We start from the raw sequence: 18,652 nt of genomic DNA, 5'->3' as shown, positions 1-18,652 counted from the left end.
TCCTAGAATGAACATTTAGATGTATGACATTTGGGGAGTTTGGAAGTTGTGGTATTATAAGGCTTTATTTTGGCTTCCATCCATAGAAACTGTTGGCATCATTTTGGGGATATACAAAAAAGTATCCATTGTGTTAATATATACAATCACTATATATATATACAGCAGATAATTCTGTATGGAGGAAGTTAAGTTTGAAACATTATACCATGAGTTATAGTGTGGCAAGGTTTACAATAGTTCCTTAGCTCCAAATAAATTCTTTTTGTACTTGAACTGGTCCCTTAGAAAGCTTCATCTCCCACACAAAGAGATTTACCTTAAGCAGAGTGTCTCTCATTTTCTCCAGAAACTAGGCTGGCAGACAAATACTAATTCTGGAGCTTTAGATGATCTTTTGGGTATCCTAGATGCAAGCCATTTGAATATATGTACATTAGTAATTGTGGAGTTTTTTTTCTAATTGGAGGATTTTTTAATCTTCATGAAGCAGTTTTTGGAATCCTGACAAAGTCTAATGGTAAAATCTTCGTTGCATTCATTCTGTGCATGAATGAATGTAGAAACATTATTTTGTTCTTTAAGTCAAATTTTCCCTTTGACTTTGGAACCAATGTGTATTACATTATTAAAGAACAAGGGACCTTGATTAGAAGATCACCCAACACATCAAAATTAATCTCCCTCTGTAACATAAGAGTCTCAACCGGCAAGTATCAATGTGTGTTTTGTCGTATTTTGGAGCATTTCTGTTAAGAACAGGTAAGTTTTTAAGTCGGACAAAATAAAAAGTTTATAGTTGTGATGGGAGAAATATTGACAACACAGCTAAGCCTGGCATACCTAGAGACCAAGGTTTACTCTAACCAACCACTGTATTTCCATAGAAATTGTGATCAAAGAGGATGCTGAAAATTCTTTTACAAAGGTGATAAAGACAGAGGGGGAGTTCAGAAGCCTGTTCTCTTTCTTTGCTGCAAAGACCATGTATAGCTTTGAAACTTTTCTAAAAGCATTGGTAAGCAGCTCAGGCTTCTGCAGAGCAGGGCAGGAGCCTGGCTGATCGAGTGGGTCAGAAGGCACAACTAATGGAAGTGATTAGTGGTGAACAAGTTAATGGGAACAGCTAACACAGAGAACTGCTATTGAGAACGGCCGATATGAAAAGCTAATAGAAGCAGCTAATGACAAGAACAGCTAGTGGGAACAAATAGCAGGGCTTTCACCCCTGGGAACAGCCAACCTGACAAATATGAATGAAAAGCAACAAGTGCTGCTTTTAGCAGGGGGAGTTAACAGCTAACCTAGTGAGTAAGCAGTGAACAGTTTCACCCTAATGATCCAGCAGCTTTGATCTGATGAGGTTTCCCCATGCAATAAAAGAACAAGAACTACTTCAAACTCAAGAAGATTGGAGAGTTTTGACAACAGGTCAACCTTCCCCATAGTTGGACTTCTATACTTGGACAACAAACCTCTGGGCAATCTGCTGCAGTAACTAGGGCAGCAGTCATTCAGAGCTGTCACGGATGGACTTAAACAGAACTACTGCAGCAGTACATGCCAGGCTTGTCTACATTTTTCAAATTGACTGTTGATTCATAGAAATTTCAGTTTCCACTCCCAGTGACAAATTTTGCCTGGTTTGTATAAACCCATTGCTTTGGTTAGGCAACTCATTTCCCTGGGCTGAGACAGGGTGGCGTAACCTGCTAAGCTGGGATGTAAACTCTTGCTGTCTAGGATGTGTAAAATGGCAGTCAGAGTTAAAGCTTCCTTACAAATTTTATTCTATTCTTTCACTTTTCCTCTTCTTTTTAAAGAAGGGAAAGGCATAGAAGCAGAATCCCAGTAGGAATCTGATGAAATATTTGTAAAATTAATAGCCAAATAAGGCATTCATTTAGAAAACATATTAGGCAAGATGTATTACCTTGTAGCCCAAATGAGGTATTTCATACAATGTGAAATCCAAATGCTTTTATTCAATGAAGGATGTAAGATGTTTCAAAATTGAATACTAAGCACAAGTTGCCAACTGTCAGTCAAACCTATCAGTGAACTCAGCTGCATTGGCTTAAAATTGCATGCTAATGTAAACACACTTTTCAGCTCCTGTTGAAGGAAAATGACAATTTAGCAACTGTTATAATCCTTTAGGGCAAGCCTGAATCTTCAAACTCAGATTGAAGACACAACACTCTGACATCCCAGGATGAGCTCTGGAAAAGAGCTATGCCTCCCAGCGTATGTCTTTTGTTCCAGTACAAATATGACTGCAACTCAGATCCACATAAAGTATTTTTAAGCATGAGTACCAGGAACAGCATAGCCATTACAGCAATTCCTCTCTGAATATCCAAGAAACTCTCAGTCAGTAATCTGTTTAAGCATTTTGATGCACGGCTATTCCCTTTCATGCCCAGCTGGCCGTGGTGACCAGTCCTTTATATGTAGAAATGAATCTTCCTAAGTCCAGCATCCACAGTAATTTACTATTAAGGGAAAGTACCAATTCTGTCATCTTGCTCTCCTTGACACTTAAAACTACAATCCCATTGTGTTTGCAGAATAGAGGTACCCTCGCTCCTCTCTAATCCACTTGACCATCATAGCGGAGATAAGAAAAATCTTGTACTTAATCTCATTATAATGTAAAATATCATTGGATTACATGTTCCACATCTTCTTCCTCATGGAAACCAAAATCAGAGTTGAAGTTTATCAGAATACAGGGTCAGAACATGGACAGAGCATAGACCCAGGGATGACAGTGTTCCTCTGTCCCATAATATAAATATAACCTCACTGTCTTCAGTGCCTATAAACAAGGATTTGACAAGTTATAGTAACAATTCAGTAATAGGTGTCCCATATTAAAAAAAAACTTGGAAGTTAAGTACTCCCTGGGGAAATCTGCCTTTACTTGGGAACAATACAGAAGTACAGCAAACAAAACACACCAAAAGCACGCAGTTCTTGATATTAAACTCGAGTGTAAATCTGAAGTCACTTAGATGTCTGAAGGGTTTTAATGGGTAAAAAAGCAACTGAGGTAGAAACTGCTATACTTGCCTGTAAACGCTCAATTTGGAATATGTGCACCGAATTACTAAAGTTTACAGAAAAGATCTTACTGTGATCTCCAAGTCATTTTAACTCTACTGGTTTTCTTGACCTCTGATTTACACTGAGGCAGGTAAGAAGAGGATCAGGCCCAAGGCGAATACTAAGACAGATTTTTAGATGACAATAGGACAAAATCTTGTTAAAGCTACTTGTCAGAAAGAGGGATAAAGGATAAACCAGAGAATGTAAGCCCTAGAAGTACCTACAACTCAGTTTTTAAGGAAGATGTCAGTTTTTCATCATTTAGTGCCTCATGTCCCTTGATTCCCATTTCAGACATTTTTCTATAAAACTATAGAGAGCCTCCATATTCCACCTGTGGTATTCATTTCTCCTCAATAATTTAATACTGCTCTATGAAAATACCTCCTCTTGACTGCTTTCAGCTTTTTTTTTGTAATCTGTTTTTAGGCAAGTAAAATGAAAAACACTGGTACAGAAAGGAGGATATATCAGGAGTCTTACTGAACAAAATTGAATGGAAATAACATTTTTAGAAGTATTACATCATTATTCCCATTAACTCAGTAAAGCAGATATTGTTTGTTTGCATGTTTTTTCAGTCTCCAAAACTAGGAGATAAATAGCTGACAAATAAAGCTTATTTCCCTTGCATCAATATTTTAAGATATTTAAATTAAGTAGCATTGATTAGGTTGAACAATTATTAACAATCATCAAATTTGCATTTATTTTTTATGGTAATAAAAATAGACACATTTTATAAAAATCTCTTGAACCTTATTTCTTTTCTCATATGAATCAATTATTAAGTACTATTGAGTCCCGAGTCTGACTGAAACGTCTGGAGGCCACACGAATTCCAATATCACACTACAGTAATGTATATGTCTCTTCTTGTAGCATCCATCAGTCAGTGCACAGGGTCTGCTTGTGTTAGGTCTGTATTAACACAGAACAAAAACATGACTGTTCCCATAAAGAACTACCCCAGCTTTGCTACCGCAGGCACGTACAGCTCTTCTGGTAAGCAGAACTAAAATGCAGGGCTTGTGACCAGTCCAGACCCAGCAATGAAGGATGTTTTGATGTCTTCTGGTTGAGTCAGCTTCCACCAAGGATATGATTTGATTCCAGTAATCCTTCAGCTGAAAAGCTAATTCCCTCTGCTGCTGGCCCTCCTGTTGCTTAGTTTTGCTCTCTGCTCATGGCTATTCACCCCTGAGCTGTACTGATTCATCCGTTTCCATGGCCATGCTCTAATTCAGACCTACACAACAATTTTGTTAAAAAACCTTTTTGGAAGGCTTTTTAAAAATCAGGCAATTTCAAAGGGCAGGTTTAGAGTATGGCTGCACAAACTGGCACCGCTGAGGGTATGCCTGGGTTTGAGGAGTGGAAGTGCAGCGGTGGACAGGAATCTGCTGTGAGGACCAGCCATCCTTCCAACCAGCCAAGCTGCCTGAAAATTCATAACATGGAATCACACAGAGTCACAGAATCACAGAATCACTAAGGTTGGAAACGACCTGTAAGATCATCAAGTCCAACCATTAAAAAAAAAAAAAAAACCCAAAACCAAAAAAAAAAAAACCCCCAAAAAACCAAAACACCACACCCCAAAAAGGAGCAATTACACAGACTTTTTAAGCTTAGATAAATTGCTGAGTTTGAAACACTCTCAAGTAGCTCAAGCAAGTAGGCCTCGACACAGAAGACTTTAAAATGCCCCGCCAGGTAATCTATGGATATCTAGAAAAGACGAGGTAACACAGTTGTCCATTACTCTCATAGCTGTCCATTATTCTGTGCTTTGCAATTCTGCTTGATGGCTCATACCTCTGAAGACTTGCTGCCTTGTCAGAATTCACAAAAACCTTTTTTTCAGTGACAATAGAGAGTTTAGTTACAAATCTTAAAACATTAAAAATGGCAAATATGAATACTACTTTTAATTTTAACGAGGACCAATTCTACCCTGTGATAGTATATCTCTTTTTGATAGAGATCATATAAGTTCCCTGAATCAGTGTACAGACTTCACACAATCTCAGAATATCTGAATTTGGGTTTGTGTTTTACTCCCCCCATTCAAAAAAAAAAAAAAAAATCCATTAAGAATAATCTTTGTCTGTATTACTTCCTCTGTAGTGAATGAAAAGAGCAAGACCTCTGAAAGTGTAGTATAGATAACTGCTCAATTATCATGGACATGAATCAAGAAAATAAGAAACTCAGTGTATTTCTATCTGTAAACTCTGACTCTGGTATCAATAGAAAAGCATTTGTTTGTTAAAGACTAATATCTTTATTTTTACTAATTACGCATCCACATTTCCAGTGAATACACAGACTGTAAGTTGGCATCTTTGGAAAATCCCATCCCATACAACACTGAACAGAGATATCATTCTAGTCAATAATATGATGACTTAATTATAAACTAATTGTTTATATGTTACTTACATATGATACATTAATTCCTTAATAGGAATTAAAGGATTTGCTTTTTACATGCTAAGAAATATTTGCCAGCCTAAATGCTGCTTAATTATTCATATTCTTCTGTATTGTCATTTTCCATGAATACATAACCCCAGGACTCTCCCGGGACACTACATTATATGACTTGTTTAAATGCAGGTCATATCCCAGTAAAATATGTTTTAAATAAATAGTGCTAAAAGGAATTTAAAATAGAACCTCTTATCCCTAAGGGTAATAAAGAGCATCATGTGAATTAAAATTAGAACGCACTCAACTACATTATTTCTCTTCCTCAATCAAGCTGTCACCGGCTGGTCTTAGCTCCTCATCCTGCCTCAGCTGGGACCATGCTGTGTTCAGGAGGCATGGGCGCAGGAGTGCTGAGCTCCCTTCCCCTTTGCCGAGCAGAGAGAGCTTTCTTCAGCTTACAAAAACTCCCAGAGATGGCAGGATTTTGCAGGATTGACCCCTACACATTTTTTTACACAATTACGCTAAGAACACACATTAATTGCTGGTTTAGCATTTTAAACATTTCAGTCTCTACAAACAAAATGAGGCTCATTTCTGATTTTCCGCCCCTAAGACAAAATTTCCACTGATTTACATAAGAATTTTGCTGGAGTAAGGACCTCGAGGCACTGTCTGAACATTTGTGCTTTGTACTGGCTTTTCCTCCATTAGAGAGTCTCCAAATTCCCATTGACTTTAATGAGAGCTCAGTAGGCAGATAAATCTAAGAAGGGTTATGCTTTTAGGAACTTCTGTACCACTCTAGTAAAATTATTATCAAAATTGCTTTTCCTGTATTGTAGTAATAATATTGTGATAGCACCAAAAATCCTACTCAGAGACATTCACTGCATGTACAATGCTTTTGTTCTGTTTTTTCCAATTCCAAATTCTAACACAGTTAGGGGTTCTTTTATTTTTCTTTTTTTTTCTTTTTTCCTTTTTTTCCCTTTTTTTTTCCTTCCCTTTTTTTTCTTTTTTTTTTGGGGGGGGGGGGTCAGGCTTTCAGACACAAAAGTAATGCGAGGAGCAAAAGCGCCTTCAAAGTTATAGTTGTTTACTGCAAAACGTTCATCTGTATATTTTAGTTTTAACAAAGATTAATGCCTTAGGAAGACATGTGTGCTGTCTCCTCAGTTGGTGTTAAGAGACATGATGTCTCCTGCATCAGCACAAGTACAGCAAGACGCCAAAGGTCGCCCTAGTGTGGTACAACGTGCAATACAAACATACTACCCAAATGCCATACAACTAAGTCATACCTCTTCCTATTTCTCTGACAGTAGTGTCTTTTCAAAACTTTCATAAAAGTTGCTGTTATATATGATTTATTTATTCATTCTACAAATGAGCAAATTGTGGAGTTATTTTCCCTACAATTTTACGCAGCAGTCTAAGGGACCAATACTATCTCTTTTATGGTCCAATTGTACAAACCATCTCCAGTATAACTGGCCATCTGAGCAGTAAAAGGGCATTTAGCTGTTTCTGAAGCATCTTGAACATATTTCTAAGATGTAATAAGCTTTGGAAGCTTTTTCCCTGAGAGCATTTTTTTTAGTATGTGGAGACCTCGAGCAAAAAAATTTTATTCCTCCAAGCTCAGTGATACAGTTGTTTGGGTTTTTTTACTGGTAATTTAGTCCTTAATCATACAAGTCACTTCCAGGTATAGTCACCTTTGCCTTCAGCAAAACCTGCAGCATCCAAAAGGCTCTAGAATGAGTGAAGGGGACAGCTCACACAGAGTTACTTTCCAGGTAAGCATCAAAATCATTGAGAAGTTGTAGCAAGTCCATAACTTGGTGATTTCCTTACCCTCAGCTTACTCTGAGGAGCAGAGCCCAGTGCTTGTAAAGCGTGTAAAGAATCACAGTGGCCCACAGCTTTAATATTATTTAACTGGAAATGGTCTCTGTACTTAATTTTAATCTTCAGGCTATTTGTGAACTTTTTATTCTGAATTGAAAGATATGTTTAAAGCCAGTTATGGGAAGGGGAGGTAAGAGCGATGGCCAATACACTGTAATGTATTTGGCATTCCTGAAGTTACACAAGTGTGGGGAGGTTTTCATTGCCCATTACAGGCAAAGGAAGCAAGTGCAAGGAAGCGGTTTCCTTCACAGCTTGTATTTCTCCTGTTTAATTGTTGAATGCGGAGCCTACTCACCTAACCTCTGAGCTCCTCCCCTGAGAAAACCTGCCATCACATGATGACCCAGAAGAAATATGGGTGATTGCTCTGCTCCCATAAAAAAAAAAAAAAAAAGGAAAAGAAAGAAAGAAAAGCACTAGCCGGGTATCAAGGGACCTTGCTAGGATACTTAGGAGAATATTTTCTGTAGAAGCCAACTGACCATCCATCTCCCTTTTTAACTAGTGTCAAGGCTGGTTTACTTGATGATGATTTGATGCCCAGCAATTGCTCCCCCTTGCCCACTGAAAATGAGTGATGACAGGGGAACAGCCGTCAAATAGAACAAGCTCAGATATTGTAGCAGGGAGCTTAGCTGAGCTGCAAAAAAGAACCATTATAAAAGGATGAAGTTCTGGAAAACAACTGTTTTACAGCCTGCTTTGTGGAGAATGTTTATTTTTTTTCCAGATTTGTAAGATATCTTGATAAAGCATTCCTGTAGCATAAAACAAAAAAAAGCATGTCTTCTGCTGGGAACAAACAGCTCAGTGAGGATTTATATAGAATTTCTCAGGTCTGTTTTTGCTGGATTCAGCTGAACTCTGACATCCACACAAGTCAGAAGGAAATACAGCCACTGCCTTCTCTCAAACATCAGCTGCTCAGTGGGGATATATGAAAGTAAAGAGCCTAGAGAGCAGCTGTACTTGACAGTTAGCAATGGTTACATGTATATATTTATAATGGTACTCCAGCATATTCAGCTTTGGACATTAGGACACCTTTTCCCAAGTGCTCAATAATAACAGACAAGACGTGAGATGCATCACAAAGTCACTGGATGCTCTCACCTAAAGTATGACTTTGCAGAGATACAGAAGAACAATGGCAAAACAAGAAAAATACTACTGCAGTGTAACAGTACTATAGTGCACATTCATGAAGTGCCTTCATCTTCAAAGAAGTTGTAAAATATGCACTGTTAATGTTTTACGTAATACTGGCAAAATTTCTATGCAAATATGTACATTCAAAAGCTGCATGTGTTTATAATTGATATGGATGTAAATATATATGCACATATGTTTGGTATACTACCAGCTATCAAAACATTAGCCACGCTCAATGCTATTCATACCATGAGTACCAAAATTCTCCAGTGGCTTTGCAAAGACAATTATTAAGAGGGAGCTAATAAGCACCAGTATACTTGAGCTGACTCAATTCATGCAGTTTCTGCACACCCACTTGTACCTTCTATCAATCATATAATTTTCCCATCATTCAGGGTATCTCAGTTCTCATCCCATTCCTACATGTTATCTTGGATAACAGAGAGTTGGCAGCATGTGCAAAAATTTAGAAATACACTTTATGGGATCACTTGTGTATTACCTAATATGCATAAGGCCCCACTGGTCAAAGCGCACCAAAAATGAGGCTGCTCCACAGGGAAAGACAAACCAGGGTGCCCTGTGGCCACAGCACAGGCAGGAAGAGCAGTGACCTCCCTGGCCAGGGTGCAGTCCCCAAGCACTGCAGGGCTAGTGGCCGTGTGAGCTTCTCTCAACAGACTGGGCGAGGTATCAAAGCACACCTGGGGCCGGCCATGACACCCAGTCAGCAAGGCACAAGGGCAAGAAACACGAGCAGAAACGGGGCTGCCTGTAAGATGGGTCCGAGGTCCATCCAGAGGCCGTGGCCAAGGACTGGGCTACCGAGGACCAGAGGTGGGGAGGGCTAAGCTTCGCTGGAGCTCCTGGACCCGTGGGTAGAGGGCATGGATGGAGGTCCCAGCTGAGGATGGTCAGGGCCATTAAAGCCTGTTGGTGTCCGCAGGGCCTTGTCACCACTTTTACTTACAGAAACATTGAGCAGTTTTACTCACGCCATCAGTTTGTGGTTGTTTCTGCTGCAGTGATCACTCTGGTTTAGGACTGCGGGCTACAGGTCAGACCCACAAAGGTATTTAGGTGCCTAACATTCACTTTGGGACTAGATGCAAGAGGAACTTGGGTGCTTCAGCATCTTTCTGAGTCAGCCCCAAAAAACTAAAGATCACAGAATCAGAGAGCAAATTTTTCTAACTATAAGTGCGGCGATTCTGGAAATAATTCTGTGTAATCCACTGTAAGATGGTCCTCACTTTTACCTTGCTTTTTTTTCCCCAGTAAATAGGGTAAATTTTACATTTTACTTAATAAAAATTATAATCTCTTTCTGAATCTGTTAATTCTGGGCAATTCTGGTGTCAGATCAAATACTCCTTGTGGCACAAAGTGGGAGGAATTCTGTGGGTGTATCCTTGCAAACTTGTCTCTTTGTTTTCCCACTGAATTATAAATACTCATTTTCACTACTAATAGTAGGGTTTTTTATTTTCTTTCTAAGATGTTTTGGCCCTCTCTTTTCCAAGTAACACTTTTTCTTCCTGCCCTCATCCTGCTCTAGAGAGTGTCCCCCTCTGAGTTTTGCCAAATCAACACTTTGTGTGACTGTTTTGAGAGAGAAATTTTTGGTAGGACAAGTCAGAAGTGGTAATAGAGTGTTGTACTTTCAGAAAGACCATCAATAATGCCTACAAAACAAAATTAACAACCCCATTACTGACTGAAACAGTCCCACTGTACGGTGGCATTCTGGTGTTTTGGGGCTTGGGGCTTTTAACATTTTCAGAAGGAAAAGAAAGTCGTTTGGAAAAAAAAGAAAAGGAAAAAGATAATTAAATCACATAATTTTAATTAATTAATTAAGTATGAAGGCTTTACTGTAGACATCCTGAACTCAGCTATCGTTAAGTAACTCAGTCTCAGTAAGTACACCCTAACAAGTGTTATAAGCAAGATGTATTTATGATATGAACTCTTAATGGAATCATGCACAAAACATCTATTTTTTACCGAGGCACTCTATGATGAATGGGTTTTTAATGAGGCAAAGTTATAAATTTTCTTCTTAGAGCTTTTTTAAAAGACAAAGAATGCTGCAGTGAAAATGCCAATATTAAACATCTATAATTTAAAACGATGTCATTTTTTATTCCTGTCCTTGATAATAAGTAGGTTGTCCGGTCTTTTGCCTCCTGTGTCACAACATGCTGATGTAGGGGACATGTCTGGTGGAGAAAAAGGTGTTTGCAGTTCCCCTGAATCACAACTGCAGGCTGCTAGAACTCATCAGACTTTGGATTTGAATACAGTCTAGAACAGCCTCAGGGTCCCTCCCGTTAGACACGGCTCTGCATTAACAGCCAGACTGAATTAAAAAAGAAACCAAAACGACAGGAAATGGACGTGGCAAAGAGTAACTCTGAATATCACTACATCATCAATGCTGAATGGTATCTGCTTTACTGCCTCTGGCACGTGAGGCATATAGGTAAGTTTATTTACACGTGCGCCTGTGTTAGTCCAGGCCAAAAGAGGAGCAGCAGTAGATAAATGTGTTTGTGGCAGCTGGATTTAGATACTACTACAGTATTTCAGCTTTCTGCAGTAAATGTATCAAGGACAGATGTGGCCAGCTTCCAAGTTTGACAGAATGTAGGTTTTTAAGAAAAAATATGATTTTTCTGTCTCTGAACATCATCCAGCCAAGATTAGGTGACTCTTTTACTGCATGTGCAACTGTAAATAGATACGAGAGACTAACGTTTCCTTCACAGTATGTTTCCTGTAAATTATGGCCCTTTTATATAGATCTAAGCCTCCGCCTTCACAGATTCATAACACAAGCCACATTCTGCTGTTCCAGTGCCACTGTTCAACATTTGGGTGGTGAAAGGTTGAGAGCTCTAAACATGGATTTTGGCACAGTTAACACTCGGCTAAAATTTCACACTAGCTGATTTGAGCCAAACAGTGGTGGAACCTCAGCCAATACAAGTCCGTGCCAATGAGGTCAGAGCAAGACACCACAGAGGATTAGCGAGCCTTTTGGTGGTGGATATGGCTCTGGCTTTCTGTAAAGACTTATTAAAATGTAGGCAACTGAGCTAGTTCCGTATACGTAGGTCTCCTCTATCATAGAATTCATTTCATTTCTCCTCTGTAATGTTAATGAGATATGAAAAGCCTTTTCTTCCCTTCTAAGATATCAGCATTAATGACACAGAATCAGCTCCAGTGAATGGAAAAGAACGAGTTCACCTACACTATAATTTGTAATTGGCTCACTCATGGGACTTGAGTCTTTTGCATGAAAACTAGAGCTGTGTGAGCTCTCAGATGTGTTCCATTCATGCCTGCATTGTCACAGGAAAGATTTGAAGGAATCAGTTTGCATTTAATTAAGGCTTCTGTGACTTATTGCGAAAAATGTTAAACAATATATTCATCAAAAGTTTTTACGAGTCAGGTTAAAGGGAGGCCCATGTTTGATACTGCAATCTGCTGGTATTGAGAAGCCGTTGTAAAAGAGATCATTACGTACAAAATGGGTATTTCTTCATAACCTAAGAACAACTGAATGCATAAACTCTGCCGCAGCTCCCATGGAACTCTGCACCTTCTGAGTAATGTGTGGCGACTACGGGGGAGTCCACTGGGTAACGATTTATTTTAAGTCTCTATCAATGGGTGCTTAACTGCTGTTAATTTAGAACAGTGGCTTGGGGAACTATATTTGAGAGTCACACACATATAGAATGATTCCATTGTGACTGGGTTTATTGCAGCGAATGCCAGCGAGATTTTGTTGAAGGGAAGCAGTAAGGGGAGCAATACTCACTTTTCTCTTTTTTTTTTGTGTCACAGCATGTAGCAGTGCTGGTTTCAGAAACCCAAACTAGCGAATCTTTCTGCCTGGGTTCTCAGGACGATCTAGGGTCTCTGTATTTAAAAAGGCTGTTCCATTTTGACAGTTAGCATCAAGCAGTATTGCATGTATGGGTGTGTGGGGAGTATCTCTCACACTGATAGAAAGGGTGCTTAATTCTGACACGTTTAAGTATTCCAACTGTACAGATCATTGAAGGAAAGGGAAGATCTCGGGTTCAGAGAGAGAAAGTGAGACAACTATACTGGAAAGCTGAAAGTCCTTTCAGGGACAGACTTACTAATTCTAGGATTGTTCTAATTCAAACAAATTTAAAGATTGTAATCTTTATTTTGAATAGCAAAACCAAGAATCAAAAAGAAATTGGCATCTCTGGTGAAGTACAGCCCCCTTTTTCTGTCACTGTCAAAGGGCTCCTTCTCTCATCAGTGTTTTATAATGATGTTTCCGAAAAGTAAATGTTTTGCCTTTGGAATAAAGCAACAGATAACATGCATTTTTGAAAGACCTTTCTCCTTATTCCCTCTGTGTATTACTCAGTTTAAACATTTCCCTAGTTGGGAATTGAGAAAAGAGGCAGCACAAATTACAAGGGTAGCTAAGAACTAGGACATAGTAAGAGCAGAGCTACAACTTGGTAGTTGAGCTTTTTTGCCATGAAAAAGAAGTGATGTGGCCAGTGATTGACATGTCTTATTTTGGGCACAGGGATGCTATTCTCGGCATTGCCAAGGTTACTCTTAGGTAACCTTTGGCAAGTCTTTGAGCCTTCTCAGACCTTAGGAAAACTGGGATAGTGACCTGTTGTTGAAAAGCACCGGCAGCACTACCCTGCCTTTCTGATTCAGTTACTATGATCAGCAGTTCTCTAATCTTTCACTTAAAGGGGGCTGGAGATTTAAATTAGAGCAAAGGATACATCCTGAGATTTGTCATCGGAGAATTGCTGGGTAGACAGCCAGGCACAGTGCTGAAGAAATTCCTGTTTAGAGAAGGGGGAAGGAGCTGGGCTGATGAAAGAGTAGAAAAAAAAATTAAGCTTGTGGCTGCTAAAAGCCCTTCAGACCATTCTGCTTTCACCTTTAATTATCAGGAGGACTTAAACTGAGTTCAGCCACTCCTACCACACATGCAGTGCTGCCTGGGAAGGAGGGAATAACCAAATGAACCACCACAACTGAGAAGTCCTGAGGTCACTGCTGGGACAGGGAAGTAAGATTGGTATGACATAAGCTTTAGTTGCTTATTTTTCCCTCAATTTCTAGCTGGATTAGGGTATGCTTGGTGTAGCTGTAGCCTCGTCTTTGTCCGTCACCATTCCTGCCTCAGCCACCTTCCTCCAGCCACATACCTGATCCCAGTGGCTCCTACACCTTAAACAACACCATTCCTCATCCCTCACAAGATGCTGCTGATCTTTCAGCAAATCTTCTGTTTCCTCTTGAAAATGTCAGATGCAAGAAAGATAGAAGGACTAAGGTATAAGAAGAAATAGTGAAACACAAAACAGAGGAACTACCCTTATTTATTATATTGTGTGTATTGACATAGAAACTATTGTTTCTATTTAATAATAGGTAATGTGGTCTCTGGAACTGTGTAATGTGATAATAGAAAAAGCTATCCTACTGTCATGGTGTCCTTCAACACCAGATTAGGAATCACTTATCCCAAGTCCACTTCACCAAACCATGTGATTATAGTTTCAGTGAACAATCAGAAATGATCTACATCCATTGTGCTCCTTAGTGTATTAGTATAGAATCCATTTATGTGTTTGCAGGGACTGTATTTTTAACATATAAAGAGCTACATATTGAGGTTTGATCCCTGACTGCCAGTTGAAAGAATGGATAAACAATGCATTTACCTAAGTAGTGCACTATTCATTACTAATTTTTTTACTGTCTAGCAAGAGACAGTTTCACATAGCTATGCCCCAGGGACATCATTATTTCTAAAATTAGCAGGGGACAGTCACTAATCCTTTGAGAAAAGTGTTAAAGTTTAACATCTTAATTAAGAATTGAGTTCTAGAATTGCTGGAAATTACCAGGGCAAAGTTATGCATCTGAACGGAATTTTGGGGAGTAACTGAGAACATCCTGGACCCTGAGTTGTGATCCAGCCTATGCTAATCTCCCAGCTGTGTAGGATTCCCGACAGCTTTTTAGCTGTAGGAAACAGAATCTGTTAGAATTCAATTAAGATATAATATAATACTAAGATATATTAAGATATAATATAGCTTTGTTTAGTCCATCTTTGAACATTAACAGGTGTGTGGGGGTTCTGTTCTTTGAATTAGGGAGAAAATATTTTTTTTTAACTTCTTACTTCTACATGTGGCTAGTGTTCAAAACAACACTGAGGCGGCTGGCAAAGAGACATTCTATGCCATGGGGAACTGTGGCCTGCAGACCCGTGGTACCATTTTCATCACAATCAACAACCCAGCTGAAGTCTCAAGAAGTAGCTTTCCCAGTAAGCTACACAGAGCAAATGAAAGTTGATACTACAGGGTGTCAGCTTGGAAGAGACATCTTCTAGTGGATTAACCATTAGAAGGATTAGCCAGAAAATTCTGGTAGGTAAAACATTTGGGAAACTGCATGAACTGTGAGGGTAACTAAAAGTTTCAAGCATCCATGCAGATACGTCATAGGAGTGTGGCGCACAGGACATCTCTAGTATCCTGAGCACAGCCAGCATCAGACTGTTCAGGAAAAGGTACGGCACGCCTTAGCAGAATAATCTGCTCATAGGCTATAGGTGTATTTCTAAATCTTCTCTGTTGTTTGTGACCTGAAGCACGAGGGTTTATATCCCCTTTAAAAATGTTTTATCCTATCTCATGCAACTGTGGAAGCTTTTTATGATTGAGATAAATCTGCAGTCTTCTTTTTAGCCTTTTCAATTCATTGCCATTTTGTAGCAATGAGTTCCACAGGCTAATTTTGTACCCAAAGCACATTTGAAACTCAACATTTTGGTCCTCTGTTACTAAAAATGATAAGCAGGAAACCCCATTCCCTCTAAAATCCAAATATTTTTAAATTACAGTTGTGTCTACACCAAAAAGTGTTTGCCTGTAAAGCTAACCTGTAGGAAATATGTTCTGAAAACTTGAAGGGGTGACATAGGTAGTATCAACCAAAGGAATTTTCCTAGTAGAACTGTGTGTCGATTAATTTGTTTTGCTGGGAAGTCTTCATCAAGTTCTCACACTCTTTTCTGACACAGCTATGGTGGCGAAACTTTAAACTATAACACAAATTAGTATCCCATCTCCTTATTTAAGATAGTGATTTGGTAAAAATAATAAAAAGTGTATTTAACAGTAGCAATGCTTAAGTCTTCTCATGTACAGTCTTCTGCAGTAGAAGAGTGTGCCTAACTACTGTGTAATTTCAGACTGACATTTTTCCTGTATTTGTATAAGAGAAATGTATTATTAGGATAGAGTGGAGTAGCACATTTGAATTTTAATTTTCTTTCTCATTATTTCTGACTTCATCTTTCAGCATTAGTGTGTTTCCTTTGTTTGTGTAACCACACTACCAACAGAGAAGACACAAATTTTTATAAAAATGAAATTCTGTTTTAATTTTTAAACAATGCATTGCCCATAGCCCCCAATGCTGCCTGCACTATGGCTCCTGGGTCACTAACTATGAATTGACTCTTGGGTTATTAACTATTCTATATGGAGAGAGATCCTGAATGGGTCTAAGACAGCAGACAGGCTTTATATGGCTTTGTGTCTCGTCAAAGCTTCTGGCGCAGGAATGGTTTAGGACAGGAAGAGGCATCAGGAGTCACTAATGTTACTAGAATGCAATTCCATGACTATTTTGGGCCGTGTGGTAACATTGTAGTGAATAGTTGTCTTTGTGGTGCTTTTCTAAGTGATCCAGAAGTCCTGACTCAGAATGTTGGAGGCACATAGTTTAATGCCGCTTTTGTCTCATGGTGATTTGCACCTTGCACCAAATCTCCATCAAACAGTTTAACTATCCTGAACTAACAATCTTGAGCCAAAACTCACTGAACCTCACAGGATTTTTTGCCAGTTCAGAAGTGGGACTTGTGATGAGTGGAATTAAATACATGACACAGTCATCATTAGCCCAGTGTTTACAATTAAAGGTATACTTAAAAAGGAAAAAGTGAAATGGAAGATGTTATAAATGCACTAAATATGACCATGTCTTACAAAATTATAAACATTTGCTTGATGTTTGTTTGAAGAGAAGTTTTGAACCTAGTTGTTGAGCCAGAGGAGTCGTTAGTGTGAGGAAAGGAATTTAGGACTGTGTTGGTGAGGTAACTGTCCCTGCTAAGAGAAGCAAAGGTCTGGTAAGGCCAAAGGATGCTCCCTAGTGACACCTATTAGTCCTCACCAGCGGTCCTAGCCTTCACTAGTTCTGGGCATACGTTCAGCAAAACCAACCTCCAGATGTCAGGAATTTAGCTGTCTTAGCTCTTGTGCACCTTTCAGCCAGCCTCAGTTAGCTGGAATAAACTACTCATCAAGAGTATTTAAAAAGATCATGAGAAGTTGCACCTCATATTTCTTTAGGATGAAAATGTATTGGACTGTTTGCATGTCCAGCAGTCTCAAAAAGTGTTTATGAACTGTGGCCCAACTACTGCATTACTGAAATAAAAATGAGTTTTGATTTTTGTTTCAGTAAGAGTAGATTTGGTCATGAAACAATATTCACCCAACCAGCAAAATGCAGCTGACTCTTAGGCAGAACTTGTCAGCTTTGAAACAGCACATACCAACACCCACACAAGACCTTATGGCAGGAAATGAAGGATGTAGCCAATTGTACCTGTCAGGAAATACGGGTGAAGAATATAGTTGCTGAAATGGGAATTTAGCAAGGGTTAACACTTCTCCAAGTGTAAAAAGACTAAGACCTTTTCCATCCTAAACTGGTCACAAACTAATTTTACACCTCATACAAAACTTCTCGTGATCACAGCTTGAAATCTTTGATTCATTTAAAAGCCAAAAGTTGAGTTGCTGATATCCACGCTATTGTCTGTGTTTCACGAGACGTTGCATAGCGTAATAGTACAAAAGTTGGTTGTCTTTCTTCCTGATTGTTATCACCATCCTCCAAAACCACAGTCTTTAATTAAAAAAAATAGTGTACCTCTTCAGCAACCATCTTTACTAATAGGGCCTTGTAAGCCAGGGCATAGGTATATGTTGATATTTTGTGTGAGTATGTTTGTACACAGACAGACACACACACATATATAGAAAAATGGAAAAAAAATGTTTTAGGTTTATATCCCAAAGAATTTTTACCCCCAGAAAACAATAGAAATGATCAACAGACATAAAACTTTAGCCTGCGTAAATTAAATGGTTCTGCTGCATTAACTTCATAAAACCATAATCCTCTCCTCCATAGACTATTACATGCACTGCAACATATCTGATTTATGGGGTGTAGAATCGATGGGAAAAAATTAATGCTTGAAAAACATATTAGAGACATTATTGAACAGATTTTAATTGAGATTTGATTTCAGTGCCCCTTATCCACATGATTAATGGGTCCTACCCCTCGATTCCAGCAGGCAGAAAAGAGAGTCTTTAATATGACAATTAAGTATCTGTCTTTAGGTTTTATGTAGCTCTCTCCTCAGATCACTTCATCAGTACAGTGTGGCTTTTGTGCAGATTAAATTGAGACTCAATTTTCTCTATTTTCCAGCACTTACTTATGTTTTATGACAAGCACTAAATCAATTTTATGCTATTATTGATTTTTTCTTAAATGGACACAAACCATTTCGCCTTTTGCCCTTCTTTTCTACTTTCCTTCTATTTCCTTTTTTCACTGTATGCTTGATATACAGCCAGCTGAAGAAATTTCAAATGTTTCCTGAGATTTCTACAGGTCGTGCCAATTCATTCACTTTTTACAACATCAGAATTGACAAACTTAACCTGGAGTTCTATCAAAACTTATATATTCTTTTAATGTGACAAGGTTTACAGGTTGGGCTTCTTCCCCCACCTTATCCTTAAAAAAAAAAAAAAAGAAACAAAGAAAGAAAAGAGAGTCTTCAAGGTTAGTTCCTTCTCTTTCTCAATTAAAAAAAAACCAACCAAACCCACAACAG

The sequence above is a fragment of the Gavia stellata genome, chromosome 3 (genome assembly GCF_030936135.1).
Source record: "Gavia stellata isolate bGavSte3 chromosome 3, bGavSte3.hap2, whole genome shotgun sequence".
NCBI classification, from domain to species: Eukaryota; Metazoa; Chordata; class Aves; order Gaviiformes; family Gaviidae; genus Gavia; species Gavia stellata.
The sequence above is the reverse complement of the archived record's forward strand: the minus strand, read 5'-3'. Positions refer to the sequence as shown.